At 54.6% G+C, this 9596-nt stretch overlaps 9 non-coding genes across 9 annotated transcripts; 5 read left to right on the top strand and 4 right to left on the bottom strand.

Moving 5' to 3' along the window:
* The first annotated feature begins 436 nt into the window (after positions 1-436).
* Positions 437-599, top strand: LOC134543649 (U1 spliceosomal RNA). The gene has a single exon (XR_010077133.1). It is a non-coding gene; the product is annotated as a U1 spliceosomal RNA (small nuclear RNA).
* A 299-nt stretch (positions 600-898) lies between these two features.
* On the bottom strand, positions 899-1018 carry LOC134543618 (U5 spliceosomal RNA). The gene has a single exon (XR_010077102.1). It is a non-coding gene; the product is annotated as a U5 spliceosomal RNA (small nuclear RNA).
* A 543-nt stretch (positions 1019-1561) lies between these two features.
* LOC134543648 (U1 spliceosomal RNA) lies at positions 1562-1724 on the top strand. The gene has a single exon (XR_010077132.1). It is a non-coding gene; the product is annotated as a U1 spliceosomal RNA (small nuclear RNA).
* Positions 1725-2023: 299 nt separating this feature from the next.
* Positions 2024-2143, bottom strand: LOC134543617 (U5 spliceosomal RNA). Its single transcript, XR_010077101.1, has one exon. It is a non-coding gene; the product is annotated as a U5 spliceosomal RNA (small nuclear RNA).
* A 543-nt stretch (positions 2144-2686) lies between these two features.
* LOC134543647 (U1 spliceosomal RNA) lies at positions 2687-2849 on the top strand. Its single transcript, XR_010077131.1, has one exon. It is a non-coding gene; the product is annotated as a U1 spliceosomal RNA (small nuclear RNA).
* Positions 2850-3148: 299 nt separating this feature from the next.
* Positions 3149-3268, bottom strand: LOC134543616 (U5 spliceosomal RNA). Its single transcript, XR_010077100.1, has one exon. It is a non-coding gene; the product is annotated as a U5 spliceosomal RNA (small nuclear RNA).
* A 543-nt stretch (positions 3269-3811) lies between these two features.
* On the top strand, positions 3812-3974 carry LOC134543646 (U1 spliceosomal RNA). Its single transcript, XR_010077130.1, has one exon. It is a non-coding gene; the product is annotated as a U1 spliceosomal RNA (small nuclear RNA).
* Positions 3975-4273: 299 nt separating this feature from the next.
* On the bottom strand, positions 4274-4393 carry LOC134543615 (U5 spliceosomal RNA). Its single transcript, XR_010077099.1, has one exon. It is a non-coding gene; the product is annotated as a U5 spliceosomal RNA (small nuclear RNA).
* Positions 4394-4936: 543 nt separating this feature from the next.
* Positions 4937-5099, top strand: LOC134543645 (U1 spliceosomal RNA). The gene has a single exon (XR_010077129.1). It is a non-coding gene; the product is annotated as a U1 spliceosomal RNA (small nuclear RNA).
* The last annotated feature ends 4497 nt before the right edge of the window (positions 5100-9596 follow it).

The following is a 9596-nucleotide window of genomic DNA, read 5'->3' as shown; positions in this document are numbered from 1 at the left end:
TCGCCTCGTGGGACACGGCACTCGATATTTCGTGAAACCCTAGGTATGTTGCTAATGGAAAAAAGTTCCCCTCTCGACTGTGCCGTGGTGCCCGCCTTTTTGCCGAGGCGGACGCGACGACCCGAGTGCCGCCACGCGGCAAACGGTGTAACCAAGTGCCGCCACGCGGCAAACGGGGTAACCAAATGCACGCGGCGGTCGACCGTCGCCGTGGGTACAGAAACAAAGGAAACGAGGTGCGAGTAGAAACGGGCAGTTGTAGGAAGAAATTGTATTTGCATTGTTGGTGTGTACTGTCATGTAGTGTGATGAACTGGCACGGGAGTGTTATGTCTGGGGAAAGAGCTGTTTCGGAGGTAGAAGTACATAACCTCAAAACACGTTGATGAGGTGGTCCGAGCTCCAAGTGAAATAGAAAAGCGAAACACTGCGCAGCATACTTACCTGGCGTAGGGGCTACCCTGATCAAGCAGGGGGTTCCCCCAGGGTGAGGCTCTTCCCTTGCACTTCGGTTGAGCTGACCTCTGCGATTACCCCAAATGTGGGTAACTCGGGCGCGTAATTTTTGGTAGTCGGGACTGCGTTCGCGCTGTCCCGGTGAAAAAATTTCAACTTAGTAGTTGTGAAGTAGTGTTAAGAATTATGTACAGTGAAGTGTAATTTTTTTTTTTTTTTTCATCTGTGTATGGTATGTAATGCATTCGTAGGTCTCAAGTTTACGGTGCCTTGGCGAACAACCCCACCGTCTTGAAAGTGCGGAAGGAAGGTACGTAATTGTGCATGGTAATAGTTGAAAAAAGAAAAAAAAAATTCCCATGAACGATACTTGTCCAATTCGATTTTTCAGATTTCCCCCTCCCCGCCTCACCCCCGGGCCCAGTGGTTTAACGGTAACCGGCCCAGTGTGTAAACACTGGGCACAACAAAAAATTGTTTAAAGACTCATCAAATGTTCCCCTCCACGGAAATCTTTAGTAAAAGGCGAAAGATTTATGCGTTTGAAGGGAAACCAGAGCACGGTTGAAACTTTGAAAATCCGGACTATATAGGAAAAATGTGCGGACCACCACTAATGGTGAAAATAGCGTACGGTCGTGCAGCCTGAAGCCGCGAATCGTCCGAAAATCGCCTCGTGGGACACGGCACTCGATATTTCGTGAAACCCTAGGTATGTTGCTAATGGAAAAAAGTTCCCCTCTCGACTGTGCCGTGGTGCCCGCCTTTTTGCCGAGGCGGACGCGACGACCCGAGTGCCGCCACGCGGCAAACGGTGTAACCAAGTGCCGCCACGCGGCAAACGGGGTAACCAAATGCACGCGGCGGTCGACCGTCGCCGTGGGTACAGAAACAAAGGAAACGAGGTGCGAGTAGAAACGGGCAGTTGTAGGAAGAAATTGTATTTGCATTGTTGGTGTGTACTGTCATGTAGTGTGATGAACTGGCACGGGAGTGTTATGTCTGGGGAAAGAGCTGTTTCGGAGGTAGAAGTACATAACCTCAAAACACGTTGATGAGGTGGTCCGAGCTCCAAGTGAAATAGAAAAGCGAAACACTGCGCAGCATACTTACCTGGCGTAGGGGCTACCCTGATCAAGCAGGGGGTTCCCCCAGGGTGAGGCTCTTCCCTTGCACTTCGGTTGAGCTGACCTCTGCGATTACCCCAAATGTGGGTAACTCGGGCGCGTAATTTTTGGTAGTCGGGACTGCGTTCGCGCTGTCCCGGTGAAAAAATTTCAACTTAGTAGTTGTGAAGTAGTGTTAAGAATTATGTACAGTGAAGTGTAATTTTTTTTTTTTTTTTCATCTGTGTATGGTATGTAATGCATTCGTAGGTCTCAAGTTTACGGTGCCTTGGCGAACAACCCCACCGTCTTGAAAGTGCGGAAGGAAGGTACGTAATTGTGCATGGTAATAGTTGAAAAAAGAAAAAAAAAATTCCCATGAACGATACTTGTCCAATTCGATTTTTCAGATTTCCCCCTCCCCGCCTCACCCCCGGGCCCAGTGGTTTAACGGTAACCGGCCCAGTGTGTAAACACTGGGCACAACAAAAAATTGTTTAAAGACTCATCAAATGTTCCCCTCCACGGAAATCTTTAGTAAAAGGCGAAAGATTTATGCGTTTGAAGGGAAACCAGAGCACGGTTGAAACTTTGAAAATCCGGACTATATAGGAAAAATGTGCGGACCACCACTAATGGTGAAAATAGCGTACGGTCGTGCAGCCTGAAGCCGCGAATCGTCCGAAAATCGCCTCGTGGGACACGGCACTCGATATTTCGTGAAACCCTAGGTATGTTGCTAATGGAAAAAAGTTCCCCTCTCGACTGTGCCGTGGTGCCCGCCTTTTTGCCGAGGCGGACGCGACGACCCGAGTGCCGCCACGCGGCAAACGGTGTAACCAAGTGCCGCCACGCGGCAAACGGGGTAACCAAATGCACGCGGCGGTCGACCGTCGCCGTGGGTACAGAAACAAAGGAAACGAGGTGCGAGTAGAAACGGGCAGTTGTAGGAAGAAATTGTATTTGCATTGTTGGTGTGTACTGTCATGTAGTGTGATGAACTGGCACGGGAGTGTTATGTCTGGGGAAAGAGCTGTTTCGGAGGTAGAAGTACATAACCTCAAAACACGTTGATGAGGTGGTCCGAGCTCCAAGTGAAATAGAAAAGCGAAACACTGCGCAGCATACTTACCTGGCGTAGGGGCTACCCTGATCAAGCAGGGGGTTCCCCCAGGGTGAGGCTCTTCCCTTGCACTTCGGTTGAGCTGACCTCTGCGATTACCCCAAATGTGGGTAACTCGGGCGCGTAATTTTTGGTAGTCGGGACTGCGTTCGCGCTGTCCCGGTGAAAAAATTTCAACTTAGTAGTTGTGAAGTAGTGTTAAGAATTATGTACAGTGAAGTGTAATTTTTTTTTTTTTTTTCATCTGTGTATGGTATGTAATGCATTCGTAGGTCTCAAGTTTACGGTGCCTTGGCGAACAACCCCACCGTCTTGAAAGTGCGGAAGGAAGGTACGTAATTGTGCATGGTAATAGTTGAAAAAAGAAAAAAAAAATTCCCATGAACGATACTTGTCCAATTCGATTTTTCAGATTTCCCCCTCCCCGCCTCACCCCCGGGCCCAGTGGTTTAACGGTAACCGGCCCAGTGTGTAAACACTGGGCACAACAAAAAATTGTTTAAAGACTCATCAAATGTTCCCCTCCACGGAAATCTTTAGTAAAAGGCGAAAGATTTATGCGTTTGAAGGGAAACCAGAGCACGGTTGAAACTTTGAAAATCCGGACTATATAGGAAAAATGTGCGGACCACCACTAATGGTGAAAATAGCGTACGGTCGTGCAGCCTGAAGCCGCGAATCGTCCGAAAATCGCCTCGTGGGACACGGCACTCGATATTTCGTGAAACCCTAGGTATGTTGCTAATGGAAAAAAGTTCCCCTCTCGACTGTGCCGTGGTGCCCGCCTTTTTGCCGAGGCGGACGCGACGACCCGAGTGCCGCCACGCGGCAAACGGTGTAACCAAGTGCCGCCACGCGGCAAACGGGGTAACCAAATGCACGCGGCGGTCGACCGTCGCCGTGGGTACAGAAACAAAGGAAACGAGGTGCGAGTAGAAACGGGCAGTTGTAGGAAGAAATTGTATTTGCATTGTTGGTGTGTACTGTCATGTAGTGTGATGAACTGGCACGGGAGTGTTATGTCTGGGGAAAGAGCTGTTTCGGAGGTAGAAGTACATAACCTCAAAACACGTTGATGAGGTGGTCCGAGCTCCAAGTGAAATAGAAAAGCGAAACACTGCGCAGCATACTTACCTGGCGTAGGGGCTACCCTGATCAAGCAGGGGGTTCCCCCAGGGTGAGGCTCTTCCCTTGCACTTCGGTTGAGCTGACCTCTGCGATTACCCCAAATGTGGGTAACTCGGGCGCGTAATTTTTGGTAGTCGGGACTGCGTTCGCGCTGTCCCGGTGAAAAAATTTCAACTTAGTAGTTGTGAAGTAGTGTTAAGAATTATGTACAGTGAAGTGTAATTTTTTTTTTTTTTTTCATCTGTGTATGGTATGTAATGCATTCGTAGGTCTCAAGTTTACGGTGCCTTGGCGAACAACCCCACCGTCTTGAAAGTGCGGAAGGAAGGTACGTAATTGTGCATGGTAATAGTTGAAAAAAGAAAAAAAAAATTCCCATGAACGATACTTGTCCAATTCGATTTTTCAGATTTCCCCCTCCCCGCCTCACCCCCGGGCCCAGTGGTTTAACGGTAACCGGCCCAGTGTGTAAACACTGGGCACAACAAAAAATTGTTTAAAGACTCATCAAATGTTCCCCTCCACGGAAATCTTTAGTAAAAGGCGAAAGATTTATGCGTTTGAAGGGAAACCAGAGCACGGTTGAAACTTTGAAAATCCGGACTATATAGGAAAAATGTGCGGACCACCACTAATGGTGAAAATAGCGTACGGTCGTGCAGCCTGAAGCCGCGAATCGTCCGAAAATCGCCTCGTGGGACACGGCACTCGATATTTCGTGAAACCCTAGGTATGTTGCTAATGGAAAAAAGTTCCCCTCTCGACTGTGCCGTGGTGCCCGCCTTTTTGCCGAGGCGGACGCGACGACCCGAGTGCCGCCACGCGGCAAACGGTGTAACCAAGTGCCGCCACGCGGCAAACGGGGTAACCAAATGCACGCGGCGGTCGACCGTCGCCGTGGGTACAGAAACAAAGGAAACGAGGTGCGAGTAGAAACGGGCAGTTGTAGGAAGAAATTGTATTTGCATTGTTGGTGTGTACTGTCATGTAGTGTGATGAACTGGCACGGGAGTGTTATGTCTGGGGAAAGAGCTGTTTCGGAGGTAGAAGTACATAACCTCAAAACACGTTGATGAGGTGGTCCGAGCTCCAAGTGAAATAGAAAAGCGAAACACTGCGCAGCATACTTACCTGGCGTAGGGGCTACCCTGATCAAGCAGGGGGTTCCCCCAGGGTGAGGCTCTTCCCTTGCACTTCGGTTGAGCTGACCTCTGCGATTACCCCAAATGTGGGTAACTCGGGCGCGTAATTTTTGGTAGTCGGGACTGCGTTCGCGCTGTCCCGGTGAAAAAATTTCAACTTAGTAGTTGTGAAGTAGTGTTAAGAATTATGTACAGTGAAGTGTAATTTTTTTTTTTTTTTTCATCTGTGTATGGTATGTAATGCATTCGTAGGTCTCAAGTTTACGGTGCCTTGGCGAACAACCCCACCGTCTTGAAAGTGCGGAAGGAAGGTACGTAATTGTGCATGGTAATAGTTGAAAAAAGAAAAAAAAAATTCCCATGAACGATACTTGTCCAATTCGATTTTTCAGATTTCCCCCTCCCCGCCTCACCCCCGGGCCCAGTGGTTTAACGGTAACCGGCCCAGTGTGTAAACACTGGGCACAACAAAAAATTGTTTAAAGACTCATCAAATGTTCCCCTCCACGGAAATCTTTAGTTTTTTTTTTTTTTTTTTTTTTTTTTTTTTTTTTTAACAAAGGGAACTCCCACTGAAGGGAGTTACCCACCAAAAAATTCATCTTTAATATAAAAAGCGGATACAGGTGAACACAAATAAAACACAACATAGAACACGAATACATGGCCACAAGGGCGAATGGTGACAATCTTTATTCAACACTGACGAAACGGGGCCCCTCCGACGATACCGTCCTAGAGGTCCAGCTGCTTGTTGGGCGGCGAATCTTCTGTGGGCTGCCGGGGGCGACTCGGGGCGCAGAAGGTGCCGGGCCGCAGATGAAGACGGTCCGGAGCAGTGGCGATGGTAGGCAGTAGTTCACTGAGAGCAGAGATCGTGATGGGATGATGCCTGGTAACATTCCTCAGAGCCAACCGTGGACGTGGTGATCACCGTCGTCAGCTGCCGGGCCCACCAGCCGCGACTGCACCAGCGTCAACGTCATCGGGGTCAGGGCGTCTCAAATGATCGTAGGTAAAGAGCGGTCGGCGGGGGTGAGGGGCGTCAGGCAGGGGCTCTGCAAGGAGTCGGATCAGGGGGTTGTCAGAACGCCGGCAGTGGCGGAGGAACTTCTTAGTCACCTTGCAGAGCAGCTCGTGTAAGTGCGGGAGCCCAGTCTGGTCCAGGAGGGTCTGCCGTAAGGTGGCGCGAGGGAGACCGAGCAGGAGGCGGGCACCGAGAAAGTAGGACCGGGCGATCGGACGGAGGTTGTACAGAGAGGAGTGGACCCAAGCCGGGCACGCGTAGAGGAAGTGGGGAAGAACGAAGGAACGGTAGGCAGTCACACGAACGTCGAGAGGGGTGCCGGATGTCGGTCTGAGTACGGTGGCCAGCTGAGCCATGACGGCACGGGACTTGGTGCGGATGGAGTCGAGGTGCGGCAGAAAAGTAAAGGTATTGTCTAGGGTGACCCCCAGATAACGGATGCGAGGCGACCAGGGGATGGCTACGGCGGAGATGACTGGCGGGTGGTCGTGGTGTGGATGAAGTCGGGAGAAGAGGATGGATCGTGATTTAGAGTGATTGAGCCCGATGCCATGCGCGAGGAACTGATTGTTGAGGGAAGTGAGGCCGCGGCCGAGACGGTCGCAGAGCAGCCGCTCGGAAACTGAAGAGGCCAGGAGACAGGTATCATCGGCGTACTGGACAAGATAGGTGCCGGGAGGGGGCTTGAGATCAGAGATGTGGAGGGTAAAAAGTAGCGGTGAGAGAATGGCGCCCTGGGGGACGCCGGCGGAGATGGGGCGGGGGCCGGAGAGGACCCCCTCCACCCGAACCCGGAAGGTGCGACCCTCCAGGAAGGAGCAGAGGAGGCGGACGAGATGAGATGAGAGGTCGGTGGCAGAGAGGCGCTGGAGGAGCTGGGCATGCGGAACGGAATCGAAAGCACGGGCGAGGTCAAGAAGCACCATGCCCGTGTGTTGCCGCCTGGCGAATCCCTGGACCACCAGGTGCTCCACACGGGCAATGGCGTGGGTCGTCGAGTGGCGGGGGCGGAAACCGAACTGGTGGCGGGGTAGAAGGTCCAGGGTGGTGACTTGAAAGAGGAGACGGCAGTGGATCGCCCGTTCCGCGACCTTGGACAGAATAGGAAGAAGCGAGATGGGCCGAAAAGATGAAGGGAGAGACGGGGGCTTGCCAGGTTTGGGGATGGGTGAGACGATGGCGGTTTTCCAGGGGGTGGGGAAGTGGCAGAGGAGGAACATTGCGTTGAAAAGACGGGTCAGAAACACAAGGGCCTTGCGAGGTAGGGCACGGAGCACGGGGGAGGGCAGAGAGTCGTGGCCAGGAGCAGAACGGGGCCGAAGGCGGGCGAGCAGGGTGCGGACCTCGGAAGGCGTGACGAGCGGCAGGGGGAAGGTGGCCGGAAGGGGGGGCAAAGTGACGTGGCGAGACAGGAGGCGGGCCCCGTCCTCGTCGTCCGAAGACTCGGAGGACAGGGAAGGGCCGGGTGCGGATGCGAAGGTGGTCGCCAGGTAGGCGGCCACCGCCTCGGATCGCTCCGAGGCCGTTTCCGCCACACCCGTGGGGGTGGTCAGCGGGGGGATGGTGGTAGGAACCGAGCGGAGACGACGGACGTGAGACCAGAGGGAGCCGGAGCAAGCAGAGAGGGATTGGAGACGCCGAGTCTCCAGACGGGCCCTCCACTCCGCGACCAATCGCCGGCAGCGCCCCCGCAGCACCAGGTACACCCGCCGGTGCAGCAGGGAACGACTAGCCTGCCAGAGGACGCGGAAGCGGTTGCGCAAGGACAAGGCGTCCCGGAGGTAAGGCGGAAATGGGTCGACAAGGGGACGGGGGGGAACCAGAGGTATGTTGGCAGAGGCGGCCGCGGAAATGGCGTCGGTCAGCGAGAGAACGTTGGCGTCAAGGCGGGCAGGGGTATCGAACGGAACAGACAGGTCAATGGCAGCGGAGAGGGAACGCTGAAAACCGCCCCAGTCGGCCTTGGGAAAATCGAAGCGGGGGAGGTGGGGGTTAGAATGGGGGTGAAAGTGAAGTGTGGCAAGAACAGGCAAGTGGTCGGAGGTGCCGGAGGCGATGGTGGTGAGATCCGAGAGAATGGGGAGGGGCGTGGACAGTGCAAAGTCGATGATGCTGGGTTGCCGGTTGAGCTGGGCCGGAAAAAATGTCGGGGTCGGAGGGGCATAAAGAGAGAGAGGAGTACGCCGAAGGAGTTGCCGGAGGGAGCTGCCCCGCCGGTTTGCGGCGGCACAGCCCCAGAAGGGATGGGTGGCGTTGAAGTCCCCGGCCAGCACGACGTGGGCGTCGAGCCGACCGAGGGCGACAACGTCGGCCGTGGGAAAGGCGAACTGAGGGGGGAGGTACAAGGATACCAAGGTCAGGGAGTACGGGAGGCCGTGCAAGCGCACAGCAACCGCCTCGGCCGCGGGGGAAGAAGGGATGCGACGGCGATGATGTGAAATGGTGTTGCGGACGAGTAACGCCACCCCCCCGCCCCGACCATCGCGATCGGCACGGTGGACCGCATACCCGGGGACCAGGACGGGGGCAGAGGGGGAGAGCCAGGTCTCAGAAAGGAACACGACGTCGGGCGATCGCTCGTGGAGCAGGTGCAAAAGGTCGTGGAGCTTAGGGAGGAGGGAAAAGACGTTCCAGATGAGGACACTAAGGGGAGGGGCGGGATCCATCGAAGAAATTCAGAAGGGCCTGGAGGAGCACTTCGAACTTCTCGGTGGAGGTGCGGGCTCGGGAGAGTGCCGTCAGGACAGTCCGGATGAGCGGGAGGTACTGTCGGATGAATGAAATGAAGTCGTGAATGAGGGATGAAAGCGACGAGCAGTCTGAGTCGGAGGCAAGCGGTCGAGAGTCAGAAGAAGGAGCGGAAGGAGGAGGGTGCGAGGTGGCAGAGGGGGGAACAACCGGTACAACGGGGGGAGGGCGTGCCCAAGCATTGGTGGAGAGAGCAGGAAACGTCTTGGGATCGGACAGGGACGGGACAGAGGGCCCGGTCCCCACGGCAGTCGTCGTGGCGTCAGTGAGTCGTTGAGGGTGTCGGCGCAGGTAAGCCTGAATCACGCGACAGTCAGTGGAAGTAGCGAAGTGGGCCCCGTCACAGAGCGTGCAGCGTCGGGTAGTCGAGGTGCAGTCCCGAGACCAGTGGGGCCCAGCGCACTTGAAACAGGCGAGGTCCCGGTGGCATCGGGAGGACGGGTGTCCAGGCCGCTGGCAGCGGTAGCACTGAGGTACGCGCCCCGAGCCGCGGTATTTCTCAACTGCCACCACCCAGCAGCCCAATGTCTTCAACTTCAGGAAGGGGGCTGCCTCACCCAGACCGGATGTAGTGACCAGGAAAGGCCGGGTCGTTGAAGTAGGAGAGGTGCGCATGGCCACCACAGATGCCACAGGTAGGTGCAGGTCGAGCAGGGACTGGGTGACCTCGTCAGCCGTCGTGGAGAGAGGGAGTTTCTTGATCACAACTCGATCGGCACGCTCGTCGGGGCGGAGATGGGTGTAGGGTTTATATCCGAGGCGTTGGAGTTCGTCAAATAGGAGCTGGTGGTCCTGAGGGTTGCTGGTATAAAAGGAGGTGCGGTCATTGACGGAGGTGACAGAGAGAGGACCGGAGAGGAGAGACT

Source organism: Bacillus rossius, unplaced genomic scaffold (assembly GCF_032445375.1).
Source record: "Bacillus rossius redtenbacheri isolate Brsri unplaced genomic scaffold, Brsri_v3 Brsri_v3_scf138, whole genome shotgun sequence".
NCBI lineage: Eukaryota > Metazoa > Arthropoda > Insecta > Phasmatodea > Bacillidae > Bacillus > Bacillus rossius.
This window is presented reverse-complemented; position numbering and strand designations above follow the sequence as displayed.